Here is a 7,658-nt window from a genome sequence, read left to right as displayed (position 1 = left end):
AAGAAGGACATTTTTAGATACTTTGCTGATTTGTTGCACATTCTGGCTTGGCAGCATTTAGAATTATATGTATATATGTATATATACAAGTATATTGCATAGATAAATGTAGGGCTGCTCAGCAATGTATGTTAAAACCCAGAAGATGAAAATAGGCCTCCACGAGCACAGTGAAGAACCAGCCTGAAAACTCAATTTAAATAGCTAACAGTCTACACAGTGAGATCTCCCTTCTATAAGTACCCATATATGTATATTGATAATGCTTAGGAAAATCCCGGAAGCAGATTTACTAAAGTGCTAAGCGTGATTATATCTGGTTATAATAGCAAATGGCATTACACTTTTTATTTTCCTTTCCTTTGTGTTTTCTGTCCTGTCTTACATAGAAAAATAATTATTTCATTGCCTTATCCGTTAGGTGAGATGACTTGAAAAGCAGCTGTGGCAGGCAGAATTCTCAGACAGCCCCAAGTCTCCTACCCTTGGTGTGTATGCCATAGACAGTCCCTTCCCCAAGTGTGGATGGGGCTGTGAGTGGCATGGGATACTACTCCCATCATTATGTTATGTTTTATGGCAAAAGAGGTTTTGCGCACATGGTAATGCTCCATATCAGCTGATTTTTGACTGAATCAAAAAGGGAAATGCTCTTGACTGAGAGTAAGCTAATCCAGTGAGCCCTTACAAGAGATGAGAAGGAGCAGCAGCAGCTTTATTCTCCTGGCCTTGAAGAAGGAAGGCGCCCTGTTGGAAAGGGAGAAAGCCCTATGGCTAGGGCCTGAGGGTGATCTCTAGGAGCTAAGAACTAAGAGCCATCCCTGGCTGACACTTTGTAAGAAACCAGGAGCCTCAGGAATTCAGCTGTAAGAAATGAAGTCAGCCACCAAGCAGCCACCGCACCTCCACGCGGACAGCAGCCCTGGTCTACATCTTGACTACACCTGGCAATGTCCCGAGCAAAGTGAAAGTGAAAGTCACTCGGTCATGTCCTACTCTTTTCAACCACGTGGATTATACAGTCCAGGCCAGAATACTGGAGTGGGTAGCCTTTCCCATCTGCAGGGAATCTTCCCGACCCAGGGATCAAACCCAGGTCTCCCACATTGTGGGTGGATTCTTTACCGTCTGAGCCACAAGGGAAGCCCAAGAATACTGGAGTGGGTAGCCTATCCCTTCTCCAGCGGATCTTCCCGACCCAGGAATTGAACCGGGGTCTTCTGCATTGCAGGTGGATTCTTTACCAGCTGAGCTACCAGGGAAGCCCAAAGGGCCCATCTAACGCAAGCCTGGACTTTCGACCCCTGGGCTTTGAGAGAGAATACATTTGTGTTGTTTTAAGTCAATAAGTTTGTGATGACTCATTATACTGTAATAGAAAACTCAACAGTGTCAGTGTCAACAATTGGCACAAAAATCTACACAGTAAAATCAGGAAAAAGTGAGGGATGAACAAGTGTATTCAAAGGAAGGAAAAAGGTTTTTCAACTGGAAATCAGGATTGCAGTTAGCTTTGTGGAGAGTGCCTGGGGAGAGGGGAGAGCCTTCTGGAGTGCTGGCAGTGGTCTACACCTTGCTGTGGGAACTTGATCTGGATACTGGTGTGTTCACATATAAAAAATGCATTGAACTGTATACTTCAGGCTTGTGTGTATGTTGTTGTTGTTCAGTCGCTCAGGTGTGTCTGACTCTTTGCGATCCCATGGACTACAGCACACCAGGCTTCCCTGTCCTTCACTGTCTCCCAGATTTTGCTCAAACTCATGTCCACTGAGTCAGTGATGCTATCCAGCCATCTCATCTTCTGTCGTCCCCTTCTCCTCCTGCCCTCAATCTTTCCCAGCATCAGGGTCTTTTCCAATAAGTCAGTTCTTCACATCAGGTAGTCAAAATATTGGAGCTTCAGCTTTAGCTCCAGTCCTTCCAATGAATATTTAGGGTTAATTTCCTTTAGGATTGTGTGTCTCAATAAAAAATAATGAACTAACTGCAGTGAGCTTGGTGTCAAACTATTACCAAAATTCTAGATAAAATCTGTGTGTATTGTGCATGGTTGGTACTCAAAAAATATTTTTTTCTTGTGGTAAAATATACATAGCATAAAATTCACCATTTAAATCATTTTCAGTGTACAATTCAGTGACACTAAGTGCATCCACATTGTTGTGCAACCAGCGACACTATCCATCTCCAGAACTTTTTCATTATTCCAAACTGAAAGAAATATGCTTTTGTTGTTGAGATTCCTGACTCTGTTTTCTTCTGGCCGTGTGAACAGGTCAAGGAACAACACAGGATGGCTATCAAGGCACTGCTGGTATTTGGTTTTATTTATGTATAAGGTTGACGTGAGCTCTGATTTGCCTCTGGGTTTTAGTGGAGTAAAAATTCTTGGAAGGTGGCCATTTATTTTACCCAGTTTTATAAGCGAGGATTTTTATCATTCCTTCCCAGTCCCACTTTTCATCGCTTCCTCACTCAAACCACATTCTCCATTGTAACAAGTTATTTGTGATTCTCAGACCATACAAGAACTGTTTGACCCTTGCCTGTGTACCTGCTCTGAGATGCTGTCACATCCTTCTATGCCTGGTAGACTTACTCTAACTTACAGTTGGCTCATTTAGAACATCTTATTGTGCACATGCTCTGTGCTAGGTGCAGGGCATACACTGGAGGACAAGACTTAATCCTGCCTCCATGGCATCAAGGGCCGAGATGGACACGTGTCCTTCAAATCGTTACTCCTTTGTGAAACTTTTTCCAGCTGCCTTCCCTCTATGCTCTATTTTCCCTAGTGCCATTGTCTAAGGCTTTTTTTTTTTTTTTTTAGCAATTTATACATACATCTCCCTTCAGACAGCCCCCCTCCCTGGATCACATTTTTTTATATCCTTGTCTCCATGGACAGAGGAGCCTGGCTGGCTGCAGTCCATGGGGTCACAGAGAGTCGGATGCAGCTGAGCATGCATGCACTCTTCTACTTACCTGAAAGTTACCTAAAAATCTGGTTCTTCCTGTTCATTTCTCTGTCCCCGGTACACAGCACAGTGGCCAGGGTGGCCACTCACTTACTATTCCCTGAATGAGTGAGTTGGATGTGGGGTAGGGATGCTAAGGATATATTATGATTAAATTCCAAACTCTACCTGAGAATCATAGCACCTGAACATCTGTAAGTTACTGAAGTTTGGTTAATAAATAGAGAAAATGCACAAGGCACATTTCGAGTCTCCTTATGATGGATTTATATTATTAATCACACCAAAGTATAGGAACCTGTGAACCTGTACTTCCTCCTCTCAAAGTTGGCTCCCTTTCTTATTAATTAAGTTGGGTATGCTATAGTATAAATCTCCTGATGCGTATTCCACTCATTTCATACATACTAATGAGGACAAGCCTACGAGTGTGGTGGTGGTAGGGAAAATCATTTATTCAGCTGTGGGAAAAATAACATCAGGACTCAGACCCCCTGCTGACTTTGCACACAGCTCTTTTAAAGATTGATATTGGCATACTAATTAAGTAGCTGAGTGCATTAAATAAAGAACATGTCACAGGAGGTTATTAGCGACTCCTTGTGTTTCTCCATGTCGCATCTTGTAGGTGAAGGTAGAGTGTATGGACATTATCTACCGTTTTTTGAGTTTTCTGCTCTCATCAAAAATTAATCACAGAGTTCAGAGAATTTTCAAAGTTCCAATTAACTGTAGAGAGACTCACTTTGATACAAAGTGCCATGGTTATGCCTGTCTCCTTTACAGTGTGTGTATTTAACAGAAACTGTGGGTGATGGTCTCATGGCTAAGTGAGGATGTACTCTGAAGATGTGTCCTCAGACTTGAAAATTGTGCCTAGATTGTTTCCTAATCTCTAGAAAGAGAGAAAAAGGTAAGATAAGTCCCCCACTCATGGTTTTCTTTGCAGGAAATGATTTGTGCTCTTCCTGAAAGTGAAATTTGCATTATTTTTGACAAGTCCACATGCCTAGTCAGCTCTGTCTGTATCCTGCCTGACTATAGTTAATGATGGCAGAATTGAACCCAGTAGTAGTAATTTTACCGTATATCACCTACTCATTTATTTTTTGAATGTCAGTACAAGCAAAATTTTTCAAAAAGCACAGGGAAAGCATTTGTGTGTGTGTTAATATGTAAAGGTGACTGTTAAATTATTTCCTGAGTATTAAATAAAAGTCTTTCTTCGAACAAGAAAGAAGGTGACGAATATTCCAGGAGTTGGTGACGGACAGGGAGGCCTGCTGTGCTGCGGTTCATGGGGTCACAAAGAGTCGGACACGACTGAGCGACTGAACTGAACTGAAGTATAGCGGTTTTCGTCCTTCCCTTTTGCTTCTTTCTATGTCATGGACATAAAGTGTAGGAGCAGTTTAGGATGGGTAGGTGCCAATGGATTGAAGAACTGATGGAAAGTTTGTTTGGATTGTAGCTTGACCAGAACTGGGAAATGAAAGCCAGAAACAGGCAGGGTCTTGGCCAGTGTCATACAACCAAGACCAGATCATCAGCTCTGACTGCCAGTGGCTGAAGACACGGAAGAGACACAGTTACAAAAATGTTCCTCTTTCTTTACTTTTCTTGTTTATCTTTCCCCATATGTTTTTCTCCATCTGTATCTTGACACTGTGTATTAGTAGAGATAAAAGAACTCACTCTTGTTTTCATTTCTGTTTCTCCTGATGCATCCAGTTTTCCCCCTCACTGGGCTCCCAGCTAACTCTTTCCACTCTTTCTTGTCAATATTCTGTTCCCAGAGAGCTGGATCTGTTTTCAATGTTTTTCTGGCTAAATCAAGATTGCAGGAAGAGTTGAAGTGTTGACTTTGTATTGTTTCTTAGTTTACCACGAAAGTGGAGGGAGGAGGTAGGATGACGGGAAGGGAAATATTAAATCATGCTAACAGACTCTTCCCTCCCTTTTCTTTTTTTTTCCCCCAAATCTCATTTTATTGATTTGCTTTCCTTTTTAAAACTTCGTATTGGAGAATAGTTGATTTATAATGTATTAGTTTCACGTGTACAGCAAAGTGATTCAGTTATACATATATCCGTTCTTTTTTAGATTCTTTACTCATATAGGTCATTACAGAATATTGAGCAGAGTTCCTCGCGCTATTCAGTAGGTCCTTGTTGGTTATGTGTCTTACATATAGTAGTGTGTGTGTTAATCACAAACTCCTAATTTATACCTCCCTGCCATGTTTCCCCTTTGGTAACCATGTTTGTTTTTGAAATCTGTATCTATTTCTTTTTGTAAATAAGTTTATTTGTATCATTTCTTCAAAATTAGATTCCACATATGAGTGATATTACATGATATTTGTCTTTGCCTGGCTTACTTCGTGTAGTATGATAATCTCTACGTCCATCCATGTTGTTGCACATGGTATTCTTTCTTTTTTGTGACTGAGTAATATTCCATTGTATGTAGGTACCAAATCTTTATCAGTTCCTCTGTTCATGGACATTTAGGTTGCTTCCATGTCCTGGCTATTGTAAATAGTGCTGCAATGAATATTGGGGTGTATGTATTAAATATCTTTTAAAATTATGGTTTTATCCAGAAGTGGGAGTATATTCCTAGGAGTAGGACTGCTGGATCCTATGGTAGTTGTATTTTTAGTTCTTTGTGGAACCTCCATACTGGTCTTCATAGTGGCTCTATCAATTTACATTTCCACCAGCAGTGCAAGAGGCTTCACTTTTCTCCACATCCTCTCCAGCATTTATTGTTTGTAGACTTTGGATGATGGCCATTCTAACTGGTATGAGGTGACACCTCATTGTAATTTTGATTTGCATTTCTCTAATAAGTGTGTGGGCTTCCCTCTTGGCTCAGATAATAAAGAATCTGCCTGCAATGCAGGACACCCAGGTTTGATCCCTGGGTTGGGAAGATCCCCTGGAGAAGGAAATGGCTACCCATTCCAATATTCTTGCCTGGAGAATCCCATGGACAGAGGAACCTGGCAGGCTACAGTCCATGGGGTCACAAAAGTCGGACATGACTAAGTAACTAACCCTTTTACTTTTCTCTAATAATTAGTGATGTTGACCATGTTTTCATGTGCTTTTTGACCATCTGGATGTCTTCTTTGGAGAAGTGTCTTCTTAGTTCTTTTTCTAAACATTTTATTTATTTGTTTCTGGTTGCACTGGGTCTTCATCGCTGTGCACGGGCTTTCTCTAGTTGCAGTTAGCAGGGGCTACACTTTGTTGTGGTGCGTAGGCTTCTCACTGCGGTGGCTTCTCTTGTTGCAGAGCATGGGCTCTGGGTGAGAGGGCTTCAGTAAGTGCAGCATGTGGGTTTTGTAGTTGTGGTGTGTGGCTCTAGAGCACGTGGGTTCAGTAGATGTGGTGTGTGGCTCTAGAGCACGTGGTTCAGTAGTTGTGGTGTGTGGCTCTAGAGCACGTGGGTTCGGTAGTTGTGGTGTGTGGCTCTAGAGCACGTGGGTTCGGTAGTTGTGGTGTGTGGCTCTAGAGCACGTGGGTTCGGTAGTTGTGGTGTGTGGCTCTAGAGCACGTGGGTTCGGTAGTTGTGGTGTGTGGCTCTAGAGCACGTGGGTTCGGTAGTTGTGGTGTGTGGCTCTAGAGCACGTGGGTTCGGTAGTTGTGGTGTGTGGCTCTAGAGCACGTGGGCTTCAGTCATTGCAGCTTGTGGGCCCTAGAGTGCGGGCTCAGTAGTTGTGGCACAGTCTGAGTTGCTCTGCAGCACGTGGAATCTTCCCAGACCAGGGATCGAACCTGTGTCTCCTGCATTGGCCACTGTCCCACCAAGGAAGTCCTCTTCTTATTTGTAAGAGAAGGTTTTTCCCATCACACCAGTTGCCTTGCAGAACTGACTCACTGATCAGATCATGTTTTCTTTCCACTGCCTTACCCAGTGACATTGAAGCAGGTACCTTGGCTGGAGAAAAGCAGGGGTGTGGCAAGGGGGAAGCAGAGCAAGGTGGGGGAGTGCATTTGGCATGTCTTGGAAGAAATGTACCACTTCAGAGCAAATTCTCGATTTGACCCCTGCCCCTTGCACCTTTTAGGGCAGGGTACACCATGACCCTTTTGTGCCTTGTTTCCTCATCTTTGAAACAGGAACAAAAATATCTCTTTCCCAGGTTAGAGGTGAGGATGAACTAAAGTGCTTGGCACAAAGCCCGGTCTGCAGGTGGTTACGATTTTCACAGAGTGACATCAACAGGCAGGACATGGTTTCTTGGGAATTCTCACAAATTCTCTCTGAACCAAGATGTCCATGAAATGGAGCTCTGTTTCAACAAATTTTCTTTCTTGGGCATTGGGATAAGAGAAAGTTCTTGCCCTGGGAGGGTAAAGGAGGACAATGGTAAGATCTAGATGAGCTGTCAGCACCTCAGCCAACTGGTGTGAATTCTAGCTATGCTCCAATGCTCAGAAAGAGCTGCAGTGCCAGGCTGGAAAGAGATAAAGCCCAGAGACCCACACTGTAGACACTGGCACTTCTAAAGCTATTTCCGTGTGTGCAATTGAAAAATGTCGACGCTGGCTGTTCCTGTCCATCCTGATGTGGAGGTGGCCAGCGTTACACAGCGAGAACTGCAGGCCAGTACGGATCCTCAACTGACCTGGAATCTCTTGTCTCAGACAGACTTCATGGGAAGCT

Source organism: Bos grunniens, chromosome 7 (assembly GCF_055505025.1).
Source record: "Bos grunniens cultivar Pamir isolate PY7600 chromosome 7, Bosgru_T2T1.0, whole genome shotgun sequence".
NCBI lineage: Eukaryota > Metazoa > Chordata > Mammalia > Artiodactyla > Bovidae > Bos > Bos grunniens.
The sequence above is the reverse complement of the archived record's forward strand: the minus strand, read 5'-3'. Positions refer to the sequence as shown.